Consider the following 26,866-nt stretch of genomic DNA (forward strand, 5'->3'; position numbering starts at 1 on the left):
ACCCAGGCTTCATTTGTATAAAAATGACGGTGATTTTCCAAATTTCAGATAAATCCCATGAAAGGGTCTGACATTTGTCCCCTGGCTGTGAAAACTAAAGTTCTCACCTGCAAACGGAAGCCCGTCCTGTTTAAACTACAGTCTAATGAGAATGTCACATCCCAGTGGATTTTTCTACATAAAAGGAGAGAAAACTTCAACTTTCCTCGTGAGGGTCAGAGAATACAGCTTTCTCTCTAAGCATTTTCCTCCAGTCTAGCTTTTGTTTTTTCCTTTTAGAGTTGGGCTATGTTGCTCAGGCTGGTCTTGAACTCCTGGTCTCAAGTGACCCTCAAGTGCTGGGATTACAGGTATGAGCCACTGCAACCAGCTTTTTATGTTTGTTTTGTTTTGTTTTGTTTGAGACAGGGTCTTCCTCTGTTCACCCTGGTTGGAGTGGAGTGATGCCATCATAGCTCGCTGCACCCTCAAACTCCTGGGCTCAAGCAATCCTCCCATCTCTGCCTCTCAAAGTGCTGTGACCACAGGTGTGAGCCACCACACCCAGCCAAGTGTAGCCTAAATGAGAGTCACTCTAACAAGAAATCACCTGGCCAGAGCACTGACTCGTCTGCTTCTGGGGAGGTGCAGCCCACCTCTCCCTTCTCCACCATCCAGTACCCTCCGCTCCTGCAACCTGCAGCAGGCCATGGGTGGGGCAGTAGCCCACCAATACCCCAAAAGCCAACTGCACGCATCTCTTCCCAGATGCCCATTTGGTGGAACCGTGTGGGTGGCTTGGAGCCAGCGCGATGGGAGAATTAACAAGGCAGAGTCAGTGGGCCGGGCACAGTGGCTCCTGCCTGTAATCCCAGCACTTTGGGAGGACAAGGCAGGCAGGTCACTTGAGTTCAGGAGTTCGAGATCAGCCTGGCCAACATGGTGAAACCCTGTCTCTACTAAAAATACAAAAAAATCAGCCAGCCATGGTGGTGGGCACCTGTATTCCCAGCTGCTACTCAGCAGGCTGAGGAGGGAGAATCACTTGAACTCGGGAGGCGGAGGTTGCAGTGAGCTGAGATCATACCACTTCACTCCAGCCTGGGTGACAGAGGGAGACTCTGTCTCAAAAAAAGGAAAAAAAGAAGCCAGCAGCATGCTACAAGTTGGCATTTTGGGGTGACAAGCAGGTGCGGGTTCACCGCCACATCACCCTTCTGGGGAAGCTCTTTGGTGCAGACCACAAAGGACCACCAAGAAGAAGAATCAAGCCGCCCCCAGACTCTGCCAGTCCCAGCTCTCACTATCTTTGGGGCTCCGGGCAGTAAGAAACCACCCCCTCTCGGTCCCACGTCACAGGCAGGTGGGCCCCATCCTTCTCCTGAAGAGTGTCCTCACCCACACTGGACCCGGCTAGCCCATCTGGCTCCAGAAGAGCGGGCTAACCAGACCTTAGGAATTCAGGAACCAAGCCAGCGTCTCTGTGTCTGTAGGTAGGATGGTCCCAAATGTTACCGGAAGGAAATAGGGAAATATCCAAATAGGCAGTAATGAGGAGTGGGAGACTGGGGCCGTGTCTTTTCTTTGTCATGGTTGAGACTTCAGGTGTGGTCCCAATAAAGAATGGCCACTTGGCTTTTTTTTTTTTTTTTTTTTTTGAGATGACGTCTCGCACTGTCATCTGGGCTGGAGTGCAATGGCGCCATCTCTGCTCACTGAAACCTCCATCTGCTGGGCTCATGCGATTCTCCTGCCTCAGCCTCCCAAGTAGCTGGGATTACAGGCACACACCACCACAACAGCTAGTTGTTTTGTATTTTTAATAGAGTTTAGTGTTTTACTATGTTGGCCAGTCTGGTCTCGAATTACTGACCTCATGATCCGCCCCCTTCAGCCTCCCAAAGTGCTGGGATTACAAGCATGAGCCACCATGCACAGCCTGGCCTCTTGGCTTTTACCAAATAATGTTTGCTTCCGAGGAAGCTGGAAGCTGCAGCCACGATGGGCCTTTGCAGGGGAGCATGAGAGCCACAGGTAAGGACACCTGAGATAGACAGGATTGATGGGGCCTGGGGGAGGGCAGGGTACATCACATTCCCCCACCTAGACCCACAGGCCACGGCATCATGGCCCCATGCAAGGGACCACTCCTGTCTGTCTGTCTGTCTGTCTGATTGTGTGATTCCCAGTTATTCCCATTCCTCCAACAGATAACATTCCAATGGGCTCAATGCATACACTTTTATTAAATCTCACTCTGTCACCCAGGCTGGAGTGCAGTGATGCAATTATAGCTCACTGCAGCCTCCAACTCCCAGGCTCAAGTAATCCTCCCACCTCAGCCTCCTGAGTAGCTGAGACCACAGGTGTCCACCACCATACTCCGCTAAATTTTAATTTTTTGTAGGGACAGGGTCTTGCTATGTTGCCCAGGCTGGTCTCGAACTCCCGGCCTCAAGCGATCCTCCCACCTCAGCCTCCCACAGTACTGTGATTACAGGGATGAGCCACTGCCCTTGGCCTAAATGTGTTCTTAAACACCTGTGTTGTTATTTTGTACATGAGTATTTTAATGTACACAAATGGCAATGAGCTGTGGCCTTATGGCGTTGCTTTCTGTTTTCAGGCAGTGCTAGGCTTTTTTTGTTTTGTTTTGCTTTGTTTTGTTTTGTTTTGTTTTGTTTTTTTGAGATGGAGTTTCACTCTGTCACCTAGGCTGGAGTGCAGTGGCATGATCTCGGCTCACTGCAGCCTCTGCCTCATAGGGTCAAGCAATTCGCAGCCTCTTGAGTAGCTGGAACTACAGGCATGCACCACCAGGCCTGGCTAATGTTTTTGTATTTTTAGTAGAAATGGGGTTTCACCATGTTGGTAAGGCTGATCATGAACTCCTGACCTTAAATGATCCACCTGCCTCAGCCTCCCAAAGTGCTGGGGTTACAGGTGTGAGCCACCGCGCCCAGCCAACACTAGATTTTTTTAAATGATGCTGTGTGTTCATCTAGCCTGTCACGTCTCACTGCTGTACCACCTTCCATGTTTCTACCCAGCTCACCTGCCCACGCTCCTGGTGAGGAACCCCAGGGCACCTCCACCTCCCGGAGCACAAATGTCATTCAGATGAGCAGCTTGGGACATGGTATGGGCCTATGCGGAGGTGTCCCTAGGTAATGATGGCATCAGAGTGAGAGGCTGGATGAGGATGTGGCTGGGGGAGCTTCGAGGTGCTGTGATGTGTAAGAGATGATTAATTCCAGGATGTCACCCCAAGGAGAATATGCGTGGACCAAAGATGCGGGGTCCCCAGGAGGGTGCACCAATACTAAAGACCCCAGATTCCATCCCTAGTCAGGCTCCCTGCTAAGTGGCAATTAGAAAAATTCCTCTTTACAGAAAACAAAATGCCAATTAGGTCCCCAACTACAGAGCCAGTCCTCTACCCTCTAGTGAAAGCTTCCGGTAGACAAGAAAAGCTTGGGAAAGCCACAAGGAGTAGGAACCACAGCTGAGGCTGGGCAGCAGCTTCATAAATCGAAAGGACAATTCTTTTTTTTTTTTTTTTTTTAAGAGATCAGGTCTCACTCCATCGCCCAGGCTGGTGTGCAGTGACTCAATCATGGCTTACTGCAGCCTTGAACTCCTGGGCTCAAGTGATCCTCCCAGCTCAACCTCCTGAGTAGCTGGGACCACAGGTGCACACCACCATGCCTTACTAACTTTTATTTTTATTTTTAAAATAATTTTTTTAAATTTTAGTTTAGTGTTACTTAGTGTTACTAAGAGGTCAGGAATAACTAGCCCCCCCTTATAATGAAGCACAGCTGAAGGTTCGATGTTACTTTCAAGCCACCCTGAAACTCTGTAGCAGGACTAGGAGCAAGACTCAAAGGCTCTCGTGCCATCTTTATTTCTTAGCTCATTCTTCCATTCTTTAGAAGGTACTATGCCTTGCTTTAGAAGATGCTGTCATTACTTTGTGACATTATGAGTTTAACATTAAGCATACTTGTTACCTGTATCTGTGTTGGATGAGTTTGTATATTAAACATCTGTAGCCACTTGACACAGATAAGGACCTACTTAGTACTGTTTATACATTTATAAAGCTTCTTTTAAAAAAAAAAAAATCAAGTTATCTTTCTCTACAAAACAACAAGATCCTCTCCTTTTTCAATGGGATAAACCTGGGTGGGTTTACACATCATGATTCCCAAGAGTGAGCTAGTGTTTGGAATACTCTGCTTCTGAAGGCAAAGTAACCTTACGAGGATTGAATTTCTACTGACTTTAGTAATGAGGTTTTATCTACTTGAGTTTAAATAATGCCTTCTATGCTTTTAGAATGGCTATAGTGTCTAGGAGCTCATATTGTTGTGATTTTTAGCCAATAGCTCATGGTGGGACAAAGAGTTTGAGAACTGCAAGGAAAATAAATAATGTTGGAAGCCACTTTAGATACCATCTTAGTGTGAATTTCAGCAGCAGTGGATGGGTAAAGTATTTTCCAAAATAATGTATCCCTTGTCTTCATCTTTGGTGAGTATGTGTTCTATTTCCTCAGGGAAACTCTTCACTGAATTTTATATAATGGACAATCATTTTTAACCCCATAAATCCAAAATACATCATTTAGACAAATGGTCATAGTATCTTCTAGCAATTAATCTCAGGGTTTAAGAAGGAAAAGAGGAGGCTGAGTGGGGGTGGATCACTTGAGGTCAGGAGTTCAAGACCAGCCTGTCCAACATGGTGAAATCCCATCTCTACTAAAAAATACAAAAGTTAGCCAGACATGGTGGCACACACCTGTAGTCCCAGCTACTTGGGAGGCTGAGGCAGGAGAATTACTTGAGTCCAGGAGGTGGAGGTTGCAGTGAGCTGAGATCGTGCCACTGCACTCCAGTCTGGGTGACAGTGTGAGACTCTGTCTCAAAAAAAAAAGAAAAAAAGGCGGGGGGAAGGAAGAGAAACTTGTGGTGGGATACACTTTTACATATTATCAAGAAATTATATCTCTATGGGTGGTACATATCTTATTTTAATTTTTCAGAATCTGTTAATCCAGCTACTTTTCTAGTTCACTGACGAGCTTCAAAACATAGAAACGTTGCTGGCATCTTGACCTTCTTCATCCAGCAAAGAATGTTTTGCTGACCCAATTAAGGGGACTGGTCATTTAGAATAGTGAGTTTATAAACTTTATTGAAGATGGATCATCTGTGCTCCTTAATTAGCAGGCATAAGATTCTTTCCTAATTGGCTTATTAATAGAGATATTAAAACTAGCATGTAACAGTGCAACCAACCCCCTTCTTACACCAGAAATGTGTTTACTTCTGAAGACAGTCTTGTGAGGACAAACACTAGCTTTCTCTCTAAGTTGACTCTGGCATATTTTCTTCTCTGAGCTTCATGAAGATCTAAGGAAAAAGGAGTAAACCAAGTTTTTATTAATTCAACCAATATATATTTCCTAAATATTTAATATAAGTTCCAACTACATATAGAATAACAGCCTACGCCGCTGCTATTCTTTCTTACCATTCCTTCAGAGCAGGTGATACTGTTAACACATGGAACACACTCTAGGGTAGCAAGGTTTTACATAATCAAATACTTCTTTACTCCAGAAGCCTAAGTACTTAAGCTGAGGGTAAGAAATCTGAGGATGGCTTCCCATCTTTACATAAATACATCAAGTTCCCCCCTTTAATTGTGGATCACACAGTCTATCTTTTTAATACATTTTAGTTCTCTTCACTAATACAGAACCCTTTGATGCAGTACAAAAAAAGTTACATTTTAGAAATAGGGATATAGTGACATTGAGCAGGTCCTATAGATTTTCATAGTTCAATGGTCATTCATTCAACGGAAGCATGCTTGAATAGTGCATGTAAAGAGAATTCACCTGGGGACATGCGTACATGAGTGCTGGTACCCGACCTGATTCTGCCATAGCCAAATCCTTTAAACTTTATGACCTCTCCACTGTTCAAATATGTAAACTTGTGAAATGAAACAGAATAGTTTCTGTGGTGCCCATAATGAATATTCTGCAATTCTGGGATTGAAATCTTTGATTTCATGAGTAGACTCTTACTTCTTTTTTTTTTTTTTTTTCGAGCTGGAGTCTCACTCTGTCACCCAGGCTGGAATGCAGTGGTGTGATCTCCACTCACTGCAAGTTCTGCCTCCTGGGTTCATGCCATTCTCCTGCCTCAGTCTCCCGAGTAGCTGGGACCACAGGCGTCTGCCACCACACCCAGCTAATTTTTTGTATTTGTAGTGGAGATGGGGTTTCACCGTGTTAGCCAGGATGGTCTCGATCTCCTGACCTTGTGATCGGCCTGCCTTGGTCTCCCAAGGTGCTGGGATTACAGGCGTGAGCCGCCGCACCCGGACGACTCTTACTTCTTAGACTCCATATCCTCCTGTCTTATAGCGTGGAAGGTTATTTCACCAGTTCTATCTCTGCACTGTCAAAGGGACATGAGCAGAATAGTAAGGAACATTTTCAGTAATGGTTACCACATCAAACTACTAACGCTGAAGGCCATATTAAGGCAGTGGAAAAAGTACCCTGAGAAGAAAGTAAATATTAATCCTCTTGTTGGTTCCATGGTTTGCTGATGACTAAGGTAATAAAGAAAAGTAAATTAGTTTCTGCCAAGCTAATGTCTATGATCAGACACTGAATATCATTTTACAGTGTAGATTATCTCAGTGGTGAACAGGAGGGAATGTGTCAGATTCACCACCTCCTTCCCTGGTTCCCATTTGTGCTCTTTCGGAACAAAAATTATGTGCTTCGTGCTCCACTGCCAACTGCAGTATGGAGCACATGAGAGCTTCTGTGGCCCTTCTCAACCCTTTTACATCAGTCACAGAACTCCCACTGTTCTGTGCTAATGCAAAATGCAATAACGTTTAGCATCAGGACATCTCTGAGTCAAGAGGTTAACGGAAAACACATCTCCCATCGTGTTCCCGCAGCTCTGATACTGTTAATGGTGAAAACACCATGGAGACAAATAGATCTCTCTTTATTCAGGAAGCTTTGAGTGAAGAGAAAGTATATATGACATCTTTACAGCACGAGAGCCTCTCTATATGGTGCATTAAGGAGGGTGGAGGAGGGGAGACGTTCACGTAACATCATGTTTAATATGGCTTGAGCCTTGTCTAGAAGATGGACTCTGTCTTCTTCATTTTCTTTCTGTTGCTTTAATAAATAGTCCCAGTTCTGGCAGGGGAAAACGAGTTTTAACCTCTCAAGATACAAATTCAGGGAAAGAGGACTCTTTGAATAAGCACAGTAGAGACTTTATGAGGTATTTCTTAAAATGTGACCCAAATAAATGTTTGATAACGTAGCCACCTCTTTCTTACTTATCCTACTTTGTGCATCTTGCCTTTCTCTTCTGAGTGCTTCACATAGAAGGAATGTGGATCAATATATTTGTGAAAAGGAGTCAAGGCAAAACAGATCAATACATTATGATTACACTGAGATTTTTACTTGAAAATTACCTGAAAGTAGACTGTGTGCTCTGTGTGGTCATCTAAAGATCACAGGCAAACACATTTTTGTGATCTTACTATCTGTTCCCTTGCGAGGCTTTCTCAGGGGAATCTTAGTCAAGATCACTTCTTGTTCTTATAAGACTTTAAAAAGAAATTTGTTTTGTAGTTTATAAACTGTGATCGGAAGCTAAAATTAAGATGCCCCATTTCTTCAAGTGCTAAAGACTTTTCTCTCTGTGGTTAAAAAAAAAAAATTCTGGGTCAGAAATCCACTTTCAGGGTTATCTGCACATTTCAGATCCAACAAATAATTATCACTTTTTTATGTTATATATAGTCTTTGAAACATTTGAGGGATATGCATTATTTATTACTGCTAAGTCCTGCTGTCAGATGACTGTGAGGGCTTTGATGAGGGGAACGGGGAAAGAGGAGCGGGCCACACATTCAGCTTTTACATTGACTCAAAAACTTTTAGACGTGTTTCCAAAGCAGGCTGATCACTGCAATTCTAGTGCTCTAATTGTTGATTGAATTGTACCAAGGGCAGCCAAATTTCATGTATCAAAGTTCATCAAGTCCAGGAAAGAAAGACAGCAATTCCAGAATGACTCATTGTTTGATGAATAAGGCCTCAAGTGTTCTGTGGTTGCCATTTTCATATTTGAATAAAATGTATAGGATTCAAATCATAACTTGAATTCCGAATTGGGACGCATGATGCTCCATGGTGAGCCTGCAGTGTTAGAGCAACATACTGCTCCTGCTCAGCTGCCAATAAGCAACTTTGAAACATAAATGGAACATTCGTGGTGTGTGTTCTAAATACTCAAGGGGCTTAAAAGAGTCTTTTAATCTATTTGTAACTTTTTATTATTGAGTAACGAAGTGCTATTGATATACTGGAACCAATATGCAAAACACATATTGAATGAAGCATAATTAAAGGATAATATATCCCTCAAAGACTGAAGAGAAAGGCGCAAAATGAATTTATGGAAAGTAAGCTTTTTATTATTTGCCATGACCAAGAAGCAGAGTTTCTGGTTAATCAATATAGTTTTTAATAGAATTGCCATGTATGAGATATACAAATGACCAGTTTTTAAAATAAAGAATATATTCTGCTTAAAACTAAAACTGTTGGCCAGGCATGGTGGCTCACGCCTGTAACCCTAGCACTTTGGGAGGCCAAGGTGGGTGGATCACCTGCCTGGCCAACGTGGTGAAACCCCGTCTCTACTAAAAATATGAAAATTAGCCAGGCATGGTGGCGGGCGCCTGTAATCCCAGCTACTCAAACTTGGGAGGCTGAGGCAGGAGAATCACTTGAACCTGGGAGGCGGAGGTTGCAGTGAGCCGAGATCATGCCATTGCACTCCAGCCTGGGTGATAAGAGCAAAACTCAAAAAAAAACCAAAAAACAAAAAACAAAAACAAACAAAAAAAAAAACTGTTTAAAATACAATTTAACGTCTCCTAAGATTTATATGTTATTCTGAATCCTGCATGCTTGAAGGTCACTGTTCTGAAACCAAATTTATCTTGTATGATTAGTTGACACATAAAAGTGCAAATTACAGGCCTCACTTGGCAGAATATTGGTTAAATGAGAGTTCACCATATATGTTCTGTGGCTTAGGTTGGAAGCTTATGCTAACATTGACTGATCTTATCTAATGGGAAAGTGCCAGAATGTTCTGTTGCAAATAAAGCATTACTCTTCACTGGTCTATCCAAATGTTTACTTCTGGATATAGCATATACTTATCCTGTAAGCTTGGGTGGCTCTAAATTCATCCAGCTCTGTTGGCCATTCCCTGCCTTGCCAGATCTTTTCTCTACCTTTTTCTCTCTGGCTCTACGCTCTCAGAGGCTCACCTTCATGCATTGCCTCAACAGTCTCTTTTGCCCACCAGCTTCTGAGTGTGTTTGGCCAAAGGGAGTCAACAAGGAGAGATCAGAGGGAAAGTGAAGAGAGAGGTTAGGGTACTAAATGCCCCTGACTTGCTTCCTGTAGGCTACAGAGAGGACCTGACTTTATTCCTTCCTGAGGGGGGCCATCTCTTGCAGTCTCAGCTCTCTCTCTGGCCTCTGATAACTACTCGCCCTTCTTGCTCTTTCAGGCCTCAGTCTCAGCTCTCTCTCTGGCCTCTGATAACTACTCGCCCTTCTTGCTCTTTCAGGCCTTGGGGTGTAAGGACTTCCTGCTATTGCTAGTCCTGGAACACTTCGCTATCTCTTCTTGGTCCCTCTTAACTCTGTCCAATCTTTACAAATTATCCTTTCATTAAACTTTCCTCAGTTTCCCCATCTACACGTGTGATTTTCTTGTCTAGACTCTGATTCACCATCTGAGGTCAATGTAAATGAGATAACAGAAGTTAGTCACTCACTTTCCATCATGTGTGGGAGATGAGGGTTGGAGGAGTAGATATTTATCTTTCCTATCATACTGTAAGCTCTGGAAGGGCAGAGACCGTATCTAATACCGCCTTTATGATTTCTTGCAAAACCTGGCAAAGGGCTTAGCTCACAGTGCATGCTCGGTGCACATGGAGAGTCTCACTGAGTTCTGAAATCCCCAAATTTGTTATGGGCTTAAATAAAAGATAAGCTCTTGACTTAGAATGTAGACTTTAAGAAGTCAAGGGCCACATCATTTTTTTAACAGCATTTCTAATGGAATATAATCTCTCATGATACAACTATCATACTGACTCTGGAAATTCTAACTAAATAAAAATAGGAAATTTCCTTCCTGGGTTATGTTGATTTGTGTTTAGCTGATAAGAAATAATTCTACTTTAAATGTTTAGATCCAATTTTTCTAACTTTTAATTTTACGTTACCAGCTCATCCCCTACTATTTGTTAGTTTTTCCTATTTCTGTGTGTGTGTGTGTGTGTGTGTGTGTGTGACTTTCACCTCTTCGGGAATATTCACAATTTTCTGAATATAATCTCAGTAGGGAGAACATGTAGAGTGATCAAAACAAGATTTAAGAACTAGGGAATAAATGAAATAGTGACCAGAATAGGTATCTTTACTATTTATTTATTTAGAGAGGGAGTGTCCCCCTTGTAGCTCAGGCCGGAGTGCAGTGGCACGATCTCGGCTCATTGCAACCTCCACCTCCCAGGTTCAAGCAATTCTCTCGCCTCAGCCTCCCAAGTAGCTGGGATTACAGGCACCTGCCACCACGCCCAGCTAATATTTGTATTTTTAGTAGAGATGGGTTTTTGCCATGTTGGCCCAGCTGGTCTCAAACTCCTGACCCCAGGTGATCTGCTTGCCTTGGCCTCCCACAGTGCTGGGATTACAGGCTTGAGCCACTGTACCCAGCCTTTAGGATATAGACTTTAAGAAGTCAAGGGTCACATTATTTTTTTTTTCAACAGCATTTCTGATGGAATATAATCTCTTATGATACAACTATCATACTGACTCTGGAAAATCTTAAGGAAATTCTTATTTCTTAAGGTTCATATTGCTGAGTCACTTTGACTTTTACCCTAATGCCAAACTTCTGTATACTTCAAGTTTCAATAATATTTCATATTTTATGTAATACAGAAAATGAAAATGGAAAATACTTTGGTTTGTAAAGCGGTAAGTTGTAAATGTATCATATTCATTTTCTATTCTGTACAAATTCCTCTTTTAATCTCTAATTTCTATGAAACTAGTGAAAGTAGGTTAAGAAAACCAGTGAGAGGCAACTTGCCTTTTGACTTTCTTGACTGAAAGGAAACTGCCTGACTAGTTCAAAGAGCAGATTCTTCACTGTTCACATTTTGCAAACAAGAGCATTTCTTTAACAAATGGAGGAGTGTGGAACATTGTCAATTCAGATAAGTTAAACTTTGCATCTTCTCGATAAGTTGAGCTGTTTCATGATCATTTCACTTGGGAAGTGACTGAAGCACCGTTAGATAAGTTAAAATGAAAAAAAAAAAAAAGTATGGAAAATATTTTTACCAACTGTTTCTTCTCGGCTTCTTGGCAAAGATCAACGGTTATGTTCCCTATCTAGGGACTATCTCTTGTGGGCCAGACCGGATGATCTAATAGGTCTTTATAATCTCTAAATACTGTGACTTTTATCCCCAAGTGAACTACATAGTTTATTTACATCGAAACACACTCGCAGGCTTAAGGAAATGCAGTCTGACTAATGCTAAGGAAAGTGAGCCAGGATGATTCAAGTGACTTTTTTTCTAAATAGGTTAAGTAAATTAAAATCATAGACGTTCTCTCTCATTCCCCTCGGGCATGTCAATATGTAGATTTTAGATGTCAGAATTCCCCAGTAGTGAATTAGTTTTCCTGCCATCAGCGAATTACAAATGCGTTGTCCCTAAACCTTTGTCATACTTCAAGAAAGCTCTTAGATAGAGATTTGATTTAATTTTTATTTTAATTCCACATTCTATCCCAGGCACATGGAAAATGAAAAATGTTGGGAATGATAGAAAAATAAAAATTGCTAGAAAAATGCAAGCATGATAAATAAAGCATCATCACTGTGCATTTCAACTTGATTAAGAATGTAGTTTTGGTGTTGCTTGTTTGTTTTGAGACAGAGTCTTGCTCTTTCGCCCAGTGTAGTGGCACAATCTTGGCTCACTGCAACCTCCGCCTCCTGGGTTGAAGCATTTCTCTTGCCTCAGCCTCCTGAGTAGCTGGGACTACAGGCGCCCACCATCACACCTGGCTAATTTTTTATATTTTTGGTAGAAATGAAGTTCCACCATGTTGGCCAGGCTGGTCTCGAACTCCTGACCTCAACTGATCCGTCTGCCTCGGCGTCCCAAAGTACTGGGATTACAGGCATGAGCCACTGTGCCCGACCTAAGAACATATTTTTGTGCTGTGGGCTACATTTATCTAGACAAATGAAGCATTGGGAGGAATGTCAATATTTTCATAAAAAATTCCTTCCCCAGGACTGTTAGCAAAGACAACTCTTTTTAAAAATTTCAATAGTTTTGGGGGAACAGGTAGTTTTTGGTTACAAGGATAAGTTCTTTAGTGGTGATTTCTGAGATCCTGGTGCACCCGTCACCCGAGCAGTGTATATTGTACCCAATGTGTGGTCTTTTATCTTTCACCCCAACTCCCACCCTCAAAGACAACTTTTTTAAGAACTCTTTTTTACCCTTGGCTGGGCACGGTGGCTCATGCCTGTAATCCCAACACTTTGGGAGGCCGAGGCAGGCAGTTCACGGGGTCAGGAGATCAAGACCATCCTGGCTAACACGGTGAAACCCCATCTCTACTAAAAATACAAAAAATTAGCCGGGCGTGGTGGCGGGTGCCTATAATCCCAGCTACTTGGGAGGCTGAGGCAGGAAAATGGCGTGAACCTGGGAGGCGGCAATTGCAGTGAGCCAAGATCGCGGCCCTGCACTCTAGCCTGGGCGACAGAGTGAGACTCCGTCTCAAAAACACAAACAAGAAAAGAACTATTTTTTACCCTCTATGTTGTGCAAGCATGTTAGGCTTTCCACATCAGGTAATACTTCGAATGGCCTATCTGGGATCAAAAATCAAAGCTGTTTTTATTGTTGCTGTTGATTTAAATTTTTTTTTAATTGAATCTCCTTCATACATGGCCTTGGGCCTCTTACAAGTAAATATAGGGACAGTCAAAAGATCTTGCTTTCAGAGGGCTTAGGGCTTCTCAGCTGATTATTTGCCCAAGTCTTGCATACAGTGGTTAAAAGAATGTAGCTAAATTATACCTATTAAGAAGGTATAGATAATCCAATTATCTATAGATTGTGTTTCTAAGGTAGTATAGGATAAACTTCAGGCCACTCTGTTTTCAGAGGAGGTGTCTGGATGCTGGTCTGTTCTGATGAAAATGGTGGTAGCAAGGAATTCTGTCTGAGGCTTGCTGATAGGGCCCAGCCATCGTGCTCTCTGCTTCCAGAATCCTGATTTATTATTTGGAAATCTCTTCTATTTAGTACTGAGGAGAAAACCCTTCTAAATATGATGGATTACTTTCTGGCAGCCCATAGCTTGGCAACCCATGGCACAATTGATTATGTTGCTTATCCTTAAGCTAAAGTATTTCTTAAAAGCTGATCATTTTTCTACTGTCTCTGTATAGCACAGCCAACCCTTGAACAACTCAGGAGTTAGGGGCAGCAACCCCCACACAGTTGAAAATCCAAGTATAACATAGCTACTAATAGCCCACTGTTGACTGGAAGCTTTACCAATAACATAAACAGTTGACTAACATATATTTTGTATGTTATCTGTATTATATACTAGAGTCTTACAATAAAGTAAGCTACAGATGAGAACATGTTATTTAAAAAATCATAAAGAAGAGACAATATATTTACTATCCATTAAGTGGAAGTGTGTCATCATAAAGGTCTTCGTTCTTGTCATCTTCAGGTTGGGTAGCCTGAGGGGCAGAGGAAGAGGAGTGGTTGGTCTTGCTATCTCAGGGGTAGCAGAGACGGAAGGCAATCTGCTTATACATGGACTCATGAAGCTCAAACCCATGTTGAAGAGTCACCTGTAAATGCTAAAAGCCCCAGTAAGTCACTCCCAACCTCTTCTGTATCAGATGACGACATCTCTCAGGGGCGCTTCTGACAATAAATTCAATATGGACTGTAGCATATATTCCTTTCTGTGTTTTTTTGTTTTTTTGTTTTTTTGTTTTGAGACAGCATTTCATTGTGTTTCCCAGGCCAGAGTGCAGTGGTGTGATCAGGGCTTACTGTAGCCTCCAACTCTCGTGCTCAGTGGATCCTCCCACTTCAGCCTCCCAGGTACCTGGGACTACAGGTGTGCACCACCATGCCCAGCTAATCTTCTTCTCCTCCTCCTCCTCCTCCTCCTCCTCCTCCTCCTCCTCCTCCTCCTCCTCCTCCTTCCTCTTCCTCTTCCTCTTCCTCTTCCTCTTCCTCTTCCTCTTCCTCTTCCTCTTCCTCTTCCTCTTCCTCTTCCTCTTCCTCTTCCTCTTCTTCTTCTTCTTCTTCTTCTTCTTCTTCTTCTTCTTCTTCTTCTTCTTCTTCTTCTTCTTCTTCTTCTTCTTCTTCTTCTTCTTCTTCTTCTTCTTCTTCTTCTTCTTCTTCTTCTTCTTCTTCTTCTTCTTCTTCTTCTTTTGGAGAGATGGGGTCTCATTTTGTTGCCCAGGCTGATCTTGAATTCTTAGGCTCAAGCAATCCTCTCACCTTTGCTTCCCAGAGTGCTGAGATTACAGAGGTGAGCCACCACACCCAATAATATATTCCTTATCTTGCAGGGTCTTAAGGTTTATTAAGCGAGAATACCATCCCCATAAACATAATTCATTTTGTTAACTTCATTCAGTGTCTCATCACTCATTCTGCCTATGATTTATCTTTTCTAAGTTTTGTTTTATTTTAAATTGACAAATAGTTGTATATACTTATGGAATACGATGGAATGTCTTGATACCTATACATGTGGAATGATCAAATCAGGCTAGTTAGCATACTCATCACTTCAGATATTTATGATATATCTTTAATCTCAATCACTTTCATATATCATGCTTTGGAATTATCCTAAAACTTGGATTCCTATTGAAGGCTACACTCAAGGTTGAGGATATGTTTGTTTGGGCTGTCTGTGTCCTCTGAAGCCTAGGTCAAAGACTAGCCTTTTTCTCTGTTTCCTTCTCCCCTCCCTTAGACAACTCTTTCTTCTGTTTTCACATAACACTTTGTTTAAACAACTAACATATCATAGCATATAATACTCAGTGTTGTATATGTCTATTTTGTGATAGTTTTTTGAATTATTTGATTGGATAGACACCATGTTAACCATCCTTTTATTCCCAGGTTGACTCGGAATAGGTGCTCAATAAGTGTGTGTTCACTTGAACAAAATTTTCTTCTGGCAAGCAATTTTTCACAAGTCTCTGATTTAGGAAATGTTAATCTCCGGTCACCTTTATGCCCTCCGCATAAGTTCCGTAGAGGTTTATTTTAGCATCTACGGAATTTTTACCTTTCATTCTGCTGTTGCTTCAGTGCACATGATCCAGTCTGAAACACGTTCAACAGCCAATGACACTAGGCTGCAACTGAAGCTTAGCTTTTGAAAAGTTACCTTAGCATGTTGGGAATCACCAGATATTAAAGGGTTCGTTACACCATAAATATGTAGAAAATACCTCAGGAAGAAATATTGTAATGCTTATCAGTACAGAACTGACTTATTTTCATTACTTAATTTTTTTAAATTTTAGAGTAATCACGTTGAATTTTCCTGCAACAAAACAAAACTTACTGGGGAGAAATGTCCATTGTTAAATGGCTGGGCCTTGATATACCCTTTTCTATATTGTTCATTAGATGTAAATAAAACCATCATAGTCATGAAATTGATAAATTGCTTTGCTTTGATGTTACTAAGCTTTTACAGTTGTAGCTTCCTACAGAGCTACGTCTCTTAGTATAGTTTTTGAAGTTTTTTTTCACTAAGAAATACATTTTATGATGATGTTGATAGTGATGGTAATGATGGCAATTTATTTTGTTAGTATTCACTGTGCAAATGGAATAGAGAATAAAGAATGAGTTACTTTTTTCATTTAATCAAAATTGAAAAGTCCTTCAAGTTAAGCGATGTGCTATTATAGTATTAACTGTGTCTAGCAATGTCTATTCAATTTAAGATTCATTGAATATGTTTATTCTTATGTTTTCTTTTGGATTCCTAGGAATAAAGTACATAAATTTCTGTATCTGGGAAGATTTCAATACAACCCTGCCTAAAAAGTTAATATTATAATAGTTAATCACACGTAGGTTTTCCCAATCAATTTTATTTTGGCCTGTCAAATAATTCTTAATTTACCACTCTTGTTTTCTCTTTTTTTCCTATGTCTACTGCCAGTTTTAATCTACCAATAATATGGTCCATTGACAATGTGTTGTACCTTGTTCAATTTTAACTGTTATACAGAGGTTACATGTAAATGTATCTATCTATACATTATATATTACATATGTATACATATTAAGCATACGGGAGGCACATTTATTCATTCATGTATTAAATAGTACTTTACTGAGCATTTATGCTAGGTGCTGTGGTAAATGCAAGATTGAAATGGTATTTCCTGCCCTCAACGATCTTGAAATGTGGTGTGAAGAATAAAATAATTACAAATACAAATGCATTAACTGCAGTTCCACAGTGCTGTAGTGAATCCAAGGAAGAGACTATTTCCAATTGTAGAATCAGAGTAGGCTTCAGGGAGAGATGTACTTTATATTGGGGCTTGAAGAACAGGTAAAGTTTTGATGGACAGAGATGAGGGGGCAAAATATTCCACATAAAGAGAAAAGTGCAGACAGGGGACTTGATTAGAGAGAAATAGGACGTCTTCAAGAATGCAAATAGTCTATTTGGGCTGAGACATAGTTTGCAAATAGGTTTAGTAGAAGAAAAGGCTTTACAAGTAATCTGAAGTCAGTTCGTAGAAGAATTTGAATGCCATGTAAAGGTGGTTGAACTTTTGCCAGGTAGCTATGGGGAGCATGTAGGTTGATTAACTGTCTACTTTAGATGATTAATTAGCTTATAAAGTGGACAGGACAGGATGTGAAGAGACTAGTTAGGAACTTATTACCATAGGCTCAGGTGATCTATGTATCAGTCTGAAATAGAGGGTTGGCAGTGTGTGTAGAAAGGAGGGGATATTTGGCAGATCCTGTCTGTGCAATTGGATTTTAAGTAGATCAATAAGAATAAGAACAATGAAGACTTGTTGAAGGTTGATTAGGTAAATTAATTTATTTTGCATTTAAACAATATGTGTTTGTGAATTTTTGCAGAAATAGTTGGCAGACCAGCAATGGACACACAAAAAATAAACTGATTACCGCGATCGAAGTTTGGAAGATAAAAACTTGTAAAAGATCAAACGATAGTGGATTGTGGGGTGCTAGTGAAAGCATCATCAAAATAACTTCCCAAGTATTACTGACTAAATAAAGCACAGCTAGAAGAGAGTGACTGGCTGGGGGAATAAGTAGGAGTTTTTGTTTTTAGGCCTTAAATGGAAGTTGAATAGATTCAATAGAAGTGGAGAGTGGGATATGTGGCAATTAAGAAGGGACTTCCTGAAGGTGAAGCAGTTGGGGATACTGATACTGAAGTTCAGGTTGTGGCTGTGTTTACTGATGACTAAAATGGAAAGGAGACAAATATCGTTAGCATTGATGAAGCCAGGGTACTAGAAAAATCCTTAGTGTAGCCAGAATGAGGAAAAAGACCCTAAAATGAGATAGAACTAAGTTACTTACTAAGTTGCTAATCTTTCAAGAATTTCCTTTATCATTTCAAATGCAAGTATCATTATACTTATTTCTTATTGACTCAAGGTGACTGCCAAGAAGTTCACAATCATTGTGCATGTTTCTAGGTACAGTCAATCCTCATTATCCATAGATTCCACATTGTGAGTTAGCCCACTCACTAAAATGTATTTGAAATCCCCAAATTAACACTTGCTGAGCTTCTGTAATCATTTATGGACATGTGCAGAGTGGCAAAAAATGTGTGTCACCCGATGCCACTGTTCTTTGCATTTGTATGCTTTCTGTTGATGATTTTGCTGTTTAAAATGACTCCCAAGTGTAATGTTGAAGTGCTGGCTAGAGTTCCTAAGCATAAGAAGGTTGTGATGTGCCTGATGAAGAAAATATGTGGCTAATAAACTTCATTCAGGCATGAGTTACAGGGCTTTTAGCTATGAGTTCATTGTTAATGAATCAACAGTACATATTAAATAGGATGTCTTTAAACAGAAACACACATAAAACAATGTTGTGCATTGATCAGTTGACAAAAATGTGGCCAGAGGCTTTTAGGAAATGAACCCTGTATTTCCCCTAGGAGCAATGCTTTAGTATTCGCTAATTCACTATTCGCAGCAACCATGTAGAACACAGCTACCGCGAGTAACAAGAATGGAGCGTACTTTATTCGTTTTGGTTCACGGTAGCTGCTTTCGTTGTTTGGATCCTCACTCAAGTTGAAAACCAAACTCATAAATCTTATTTAACGTTTTATTTTGAAGTAATTTTACACTTATAGACAAGGTGCAAAAATAGTGCAGTATTCTCATAGAGCCTTCATCTAGCTTCCCCTAAAGTTAACATCTTCATAACCATAGTATCCAAGCCAGGAAATTAACTTGGTTATAATACTACTGACTAATCTACAAACCTCATTAGAATTTCTCAACTTTTCCCATAGATGTCCTTTTTCAGGTCCAGGATCCAATCCAAGATCCCACATTGCATGTAGTGTCACATTTGCTCAGTCTTAATCTGTGACAGTGTCTCAGCTTTTCTGTGGCTTACTACTGGTCAGATATCTTGCAGACTGTCCCTCAGTTTGGGTTTGTCTGGTGTTTCCTTGTGATTAGATGGAGGTTTTTCATTTTTGGCAGGAACACCACGCAAGCAACGATGTGCCCTTTTCACTGCATCTTCTTGGGGTCGATTATGGCAAGACGTTGTCTCCCGGGTGATGTAAATTTTGATTACTTGGGTAAGGTTCTATCTCTCACATTTCTCCACTGTAAAGTTACCATTTTTCTCTTTATAATTAAAAAGTGGAATATGATTCTTTAACACCAAAACATTCTACAATATTACTTCTCAATCAATCAGTGAGCACATTATCAGTAGCCCGTTCTGTCCTGAGCATGGCAATAAGGCATAATTTTAAAATGGTATTTATTTTATTTTATTTTTTATGCTTATGGATACATAATGGTTATACATATTTGTGGGGTGCATGCAATATTTTGGTACAAGCATGTAATGTGTATCACTGATCAGATCTGGGTAATAGGATATCCATCACCTCAAATATGTGGTGTTACTTGGTGTTACTAAGTAACACTAATAATCTCCTGATGATCCACAGCTATTAACATTAAAAGTGTTAAGTGGGCTGGGTGTGGTGGCTCACACCTGTAATCCCAGCACTTTGGGAGGCTGAGGCTGGCAGATCACCTGAGGTTGGGAGTTTGAGATCAGCCTGGTCAACGTCGTGAAACCCCAGCTATACTAAAAGTACAAAAAAATTAGCCGGGTGTGGTGGCAAGTGCCTGTAATCCCAGCTACTCAGGAGGGTGAGGCAGAAGAATGACCTGAACCTGGAAGCAGAGGTTGCAGTGAGCCGAGATTGCGCCATTGCACTCCAGCCTGGGCAACAAGAGCGAAACCGTCTCAAGAAAAAAAAAAAAAAAAAGTGTTAATTGAATGCAGATGTCAGGGGGAAGAAACTTCTTGGGCATGTGCACTAAGAGATGAAATGGCAAAATATGACCTTCTGGGTACACTCCACCGGAAAAAGGGAAGAAAGTCTCACGTGGTCATAGGTACAGCTTCCTAAGCACACTGCATGTGCTCACTTCCCAAGGTTGAGAAGAGCTCTGCACATGTGGAAAGCCCACCCTAAGGGAAGAATCATGGGAAAGAGGTGAGCCTATAAAGTCCTAGGATCACGGTTAAATGGGGCACTTGGCTCTTTAAACTTCATGTGCCTTCCTGGGTCTGTTCCAAACACACCTTCCTTTCTTTCTTGTTCTAAAGCCTTTTAAAATAAACTTCCACTCCTGCTCTGAAACTTGCCTCGTCCCTTTTTCTGTTTTATGTCTCTCAGTCAAATTCTTTCTTCTGGGGAGGCAAGCACTGAAGTTGCTGGGGATCCGTACAGATGCGCTGCCAGTAACTCGAGTAACTTGGATGGCGTCCACTGGTAACATGTCCACAACATGAACACTTCACACACTCCCATCTTTACTTCTAGATAAGCTATATTAACTACCTAGTTAATATGCCCTTTCATATTCTTCTTTGTATACATGTGATCATAAAAATATATATTGTGTATAAAGAAATACATATGTATAATTATGTATACATATATAAACACACATAAACATATATACATATATATACACACATGCAGTTTTTAAAATGTATGTGTCTCTGTATGCTATCCAAAATTGGATCATACACAGTTTTTTTACCTTACCTTTTTTTTTTGAAACAAAGTCTCGCTCTGTAGCCCAGGCTGGAGTACAGTGGCACTATCTAGGCTCACTGCAACCTCCGCCTCCCGGGTTCAAGTTATTCTCCTCCCTCAGCCTCCCAAGTAGCTGGGGTTACAGGTGCCCACCACGACGCCTGGCTAATTTTTTTGTATTTTTAATAAAGGTGGGGTTTCGCCATGTTGGCCAGGCTGGTCTTGAACTCCCGACCGCAGATGATCCACCCATTTCAGCCTCGCAAAGTACTGGGATTACAGGCGTGAGCCACCGCGCCCGGCTGTACCTTACCTTTCATTTTACAATCATGAAAATTCCTCAAGTCAACTGATAGAGTGCTAATTAATTAGTCTGAATGGCTGTGAAATATTTCATGGTGTGGATAAAATGCAACCTATACAGGCATTCTGTGTTGATAGGAGTTCTTTTTTTTTTTTTTTTTTTTTTTTTTTGGTTCTTGGCTCCTATAAACAGTCACCATCCTTTAGTAAAATTTCCTTATAAAGTTCTTTTTGTATAGATTCTAAGAAGTGGACTTTTGGGTTTGAAGGATGTATGTACTTTTAATTGTAGTAAATGTTGCTAAATTGTTTTTTCTTTTTTTTTTTTTTTGAGACGGAGTCTCGCTCTGTCACCCAGGCTGGAGTGCGGTGGCCTCATCGCGGCTCACTGCAAGCTCCGCCTCCCGGGTTTACGCCATTCTCCTGCCTCAGCCTCCTGAATAATTGGGACTACAGGCGCCCGCCACCTCGCCTGGCTAATTTTTTTTGTATTTTAGTAGAGTCGGGGTTTCACCGTGTTAGCCAGGATGGTCTCGAGCTCCTGACCTTGTGATCCGCCCGTCTTGGCCTCCCAAAGTGCTGGGATTACAGGCGTGAGCCACCGGACCCGGCCGATAAATTGCTGTTTCAAAAGATGCTATAACATTCCACATTTTCAAGAACAATGTGGAAATATCCTTTCCCCTACATACTTGCCAGCAATAGCTATTACAAATATTTTATATATGCATGTATATATAATGTATATATACATGTATATATAATGTATATATACATGCATATATATATATATATATATATATATATATATATATATATATCAGTTCACTGCAACCTCCACCTCCTGGGTTCAAGTGATTCTCCTGCCTCAGCCTCCCGAGTGGCTGGGAACACAGGTGCCTGCCACCATGCCCGACTAATTTTTTGTATTTTTAGTAGAGATGGGGTTTCATCATGTTAGCCAGGATGGTCTGGATCTCCTGACCTTGTGATCTGTCTCTACTAAAGAATACAAAAATTAGCTGGACGTGGTGGTGGGCACCTGTCATCCCAGCTACTTGGGAGGCTGAGGCAGGAGAATCGCTTGAACCCGGGAGGTGGAGGTTGCAGTGAACCGAGATCCTGCCACTGCACTCCAGCCTGGGTGAGAGAGTGAGACTGTTTCCAAAAACAAACAAACAAACAAACAAATGTGATTGGGATGTTGAGGCTAAAAAGACTATATGTTATCTGTTATTATAGTATGTGACCCAAAGATGACAATTTTTTTGATCCCAGCTAGTTGCAGCTGATATTGATGTTTCAACATGACATATTTTTATACAGACAAAATATCAAACTATCATATTCGAATTTCCTTTTTTCCAAAAGGAGTGAGTCATATACACAAAAGACATTCTCACTATATCCCACCCAATTCCCAAGTCTTTTTCCATTCTACATTATTTTCCTTTTGACCAGTTTCAGAAAGGTGCGCCCACTGCTGCCCCTAGTAATAATAAATGAATAATAACGATGATACCTCCATAACCAACAGTAGGGTGTCATCAATTGTGTCTCTGGATCAGAGGCCAGGGCAGCTTGGCAGCAGCTCAAGAAACTGCATACAAGATGGTGTTCAATGAGAAAAATGCACTGTGCAGTAATTAATGTAAGAGTCGCATCTAGTTGGGATGGCAGAAAATTTGCTCATGAAGGCCATTTGTTCCACTATGATGGAGTCAGTCACATAAAATCATTTATTGTTGGCTCAAGCATGCTTTACAGGGCTGTAAAGTCAGTTCATGCTGGCCCAGGGAAAAGTCCACCTGTGGTGAATGAAAACCCCCATGGAAGTCATACTGCTCAAATTTTTGCTGTAGTTCATGCTCATGTAAATGTTGAGCAGGGAAATCCTTGAAGCTCTATGTGTATTTTCCAGTGATACTTGAGAGGCAGTGAAAAGAAACTTGCCAAACAGTGAGGCAATGAAAGCATAATCTCACGCAGGGAGGCTAAGACCATTGTCAGGTCCAGCAGAACCACAGACTGAACCTCAGTGGTGATTCTAGGGAGTTCTGCCTGTTTAGTATTTTATATACTCTTTGGCATTTGGCTTCTTTCACTAAACATCATGCTTACGAGTCATCCATATTGTTGTGTACAGCAATTGGTGTAAGTTCACTCCTAGTGTTGTGTGAATATTCCATAATTTACTTATCTCTCCTGATGTTGATGAGCATTTGCGTCACTGATAGTTTGGGGATATTATGCATATTGTTGCTAGGAACATTCTTATACATGCTATTTAGAAATACATATGTGCAGGTGCATTTCTCCTGGTTATACATCCAGAAGTGCATTCACTGGTCCACAGGGGATGTGTCCATAGTAAATAATACCAAATGATTTTCCAAAGTGAATTATGAGACCGGGTGCGGTGGCTCATACCTGTAATTCCAGCACTTTGGGAGGCCGAGGCAGGTGGCTCACCTGAGGTCAGGAGTTCAAGACTAGCCTGGTCAACTTCAAGACTAGCCTGGTCAACGTGACGAAACCCCATCTCTACTAAAAATACAACTAATTAGCCAGGTGTGGTGGCAGGTGGCTGTAATCCCAGCTACTCAGGAAGCTGAGACAGGAGAATTGCTTGAACCTGGGAGGTGGAGGTTGCAGTGAGCCCAGATCATGCCACTGCACTCCAGCCTGGGCAGAAAGAGTGAAACTCTGTCTCAAAAACAAAACAAACAAACAAAAAACCCAAAAGTGAATTATGAGAGTTCTAGTTGCTCCACATCCTCAGCAAAATTTAGTATTACTAGTTTTATTCTGGTCAGTGTTTTTTGTTTGTTTTTTGTTTCTTGAGACAGTTTCTTCTCTGTCATCGTGGCTGGAGTGCAGTGGTGTGAATACAGCTCACTGCTGCCTTGACCTCCTGGGCTCAAGCAATCCTCCCACGTCAGCTTCTTGAGTAGCTGGGATCATAGGTGTGCACCACCATGCCCAGCTAATTTTTAAACTTTTTTGTAGAGAGGGTGTCTCTTCATGTTGGCCAGGCTGGTCTCAAAATCCTGGGCTTAAGTAATCTTGCTTCAGTGTCCCAAAGTGCTGAGATTACAGGTGTGAGCCACACTGCCCAGCTGTGTCAGTGGTTTTACTGTATATTTCACTGATAACTAACAAAATTGAATATTATTTTATATGTTTATATATTTCTTATTTATTTGGATATCTTATGGGAAATTCAAGGCTTGGCCCATTTTTCTATTGAGTTTTCTGGCTTTTTAAAACAATTGATTTTAAGGAGTTGTTTATATGTTCTAGATACAAGTAGCTTGTCAGATGTATATATTGAAAATATTTCTCCCACTCTTAATTTTTTCACTCTCTTAATGTGTCCTGATGAACAGAACTACTTACTTTTAATGTAGTCCAATTTATCAGATTTTCCTGATGTTTAATGCTTTTTATGCCGTTTAAAAAACTTTTTGCCTATATTCAGCAAACAGCATTCTAATTTCTCAACTAAAAGATAGTTTTACCTTTCATATTTAGATCTATGATGTATCTTGAAATGATATTTATCATGTGATATTAAAAAATATATATGTATATATTCATAAATGTGCCCCTAACATTTATAGGTCCTGGGCCAAATGTAAAATGGAGATGCATTTCTTTTTCTTTTCTTTTTCTTTTTCTTTTTTTCAAGATGGAGTCTCATTCTGTCGCCCAGGCTGGAGTGCAGTGGCACGATCTTGGCTCGCTGCAACCTCTGCCTCCCGGGTTCAAGCGATTCTCCTGCCTCAGCCTCCTGAGTAGCTGAGACTTTAGGCACATGCCACCACGCTGGGCTAATTTTTTGATTTTTCATAGAGATGGGGTTTTGCCATGTTGGCGAAGCTGGTCTCGAACTCCGGGTCTCAAGTGACCCACCTGCCTCGGCCTCCCCAAGTGCTGGGATTATAGGTATGAGCCACTATACCTGGCATGAGAGTTGTATTTCTTTTTTTTTTGAGATGGAGTCTCACTCTGTCACCCAGGCTGGAATGCAGTGGGGTGATCTCGGCTCACTGCAACCTCCACCACCCAGGTTCAAGCAATTCTCCTGCCTCAGTCTCCCAAGTAGCTGGGATTACAGGCGTCCATCACCACGCCCAGCTAATTTTGTATATTTTTAGTAGAGACAGGGTTTCACCATGTTGGCCAGGCTGGTCTCGAACTCCTGACCTCTGGTGGGTCACCCACCTCGGCCTCCCAAAGTGCTGGATTACAGGCGTGAGCCACCACACCCGGCCGAGAGTTGTATTTCAAATGACTAAATATTTACAAGATATAAATCAAACTGACAAACTGTGAAGTTAAATATATTCTATTCCCCTACTTTGACAGATCTAACTTCATAATGTCAAAATTGAAAAATACATTCATACTCGTGTTTTTATGTTTGGAAAAATATCAAAGATTACAGAGTTTCTTTATTATTGGGCATGTCTGGGTGTTCTGTTGATGGACTGGTGTTTTTACAAGAGTGGTAAATTCATTCGTAATTCAAAATTATTATATATTTATTCCATAAAGTTATTTTTATTAATTTTATTTTGTCTAAATCATTAATTTTGTTATCAAGATTTTGACATAATTTGTCTTCTATCAACAGTAAATATCTAAAGTATTAAAAATAAGATGTAGCTAGAGTCAAATGAACAAAATTTGAATATATTTTAATCAAAAGTTCCATATGCGTTATCCAAGTTATTCATCTTCTAACACATTCAATATCACCTATCAAAATTAAAATGCTAGGTTGAGCATGGAGGCTCACACCTGTAATCCCAGTGCTTCGGGAGGTCGAAGTGGGATGATCGCATGAGCCCAGGAGTTTGAGATCAGCCTGGCAACATGGCAATACCTTCATCTCTACAAAAAAAAAAAAAATTAACTTAGGTGTGGTGGTGCATGTCTGTGGTCCCAGCTACTCAAGAGGCTGAGGTGGAAGGATTGCTTGAGCCCAGGAGGTGAAGGCTGCAGTGAACTGTGTTTGAGCTACTGCACTCCAGTCTGGGAGACAGACCCTGTTTCTAAAAAAAGATAAGTCAATTGCCTTTTTCCTTCTTTCTGGCGTTGAAGACGTCAAAGCGAGGATATGGTGAGTCCTCTGGTGCGAAATTCTGGATTTCCTCGGGTCTTCTGGTAGGATCCCTACTCAACGGTGCTGAGAACACAGGAGCCAAAAATCCGTATATCATCTCCGTGAAGAGGATCAGGGACGGATGAACAGACTTCCCTGCCAGTGTGGGTGACATGGGGATGGCCATAGTCAAGAAAGACAAACCAGAGCTCAGAAAAAAGGTACATCCAGCAGCGGTCATTTGACAACGAAAGTCATATGGAGAAAAGATGGAGTGTTTCTTTATTTTGAAGATAATGCAGGGGTCATAATAAAAAATAAAGACGAGATGAAAGGTTCTGCCATTACAGGACCAGTAGCAAAGGAGTGTGCAGACTTGTGGCCCCAGATTGGGTTCAATACTGGCAGCATTGCATGATTATCTGTTATAGTTGTAAAAAAAAAAATCTTAAAACCCATTAACAAGTGTTTGTCCTCTGCCCCCTCAAAAATAAACAAACAAATAAATAAATAAATTTAATTAAAACATGAAGGCAGAGGTGTGTTTCTTGAGAAAAAATTAAAAAGCAAAAATAAATCTTATTTAATAGACTTTTCTTTTCTTCTTCTTCTTTTTTTTTTTTTTTTTTGTGAGATGGAGTCTTGCTCTGTTGCCTAGGCTGGAGGGCAGTGGTGTGATCTCGGCTCACTGCAACCTCTGCCTCCTGGATTCAAGCAATTCTCCTGCCTCAGCCTCCCGAGTATCTGGGATTACAGGCACCCGCCATCATGCCCGGCTAATTTTTGTATTTTTGTAGAGACAGGGTTTCATCATGTTAGCCAGGCTGGTCTTGAACTCCTTACCTCAGGTGATCCACCAGCCTCGGTCTCCCAAAGTGCTAGGATTACAGG

The 26,866-nt window shown here is 41.1% G+C and overlaps 1 pseudogene; it reads left to right on the forward strand.

The window, feature by feature from the left end:
* Positions 1-1,943: 1,943 nt before the first annotated feature.
* LOC140709541 (large ribosomal subunit protein uL14-like) lies at positions 1,944-26,522 on the forward strand (annotated as a pseudogene).
* The last annotated feature ends 344 nt before the right edge of the window (positions 26,523-26,866 follow it).

The sequence above is a fragment of the Chlorocebus sabaeus genome, chromosome 21, assembly GCF_047675955.1.
Source record: "Chlorocebus sabaeus isolate Y175 chromosome 21, mChlSab1.0.hap1, whole genome shotgun sequence".
Classification (NCBI taxonomy): domain Eukaryota; kingdom Metazoa; phylum Chordata; class Mammalia; order Primates; family Cercopithecidae; genus Chlorocebus; species Chlorocebus sabaeus.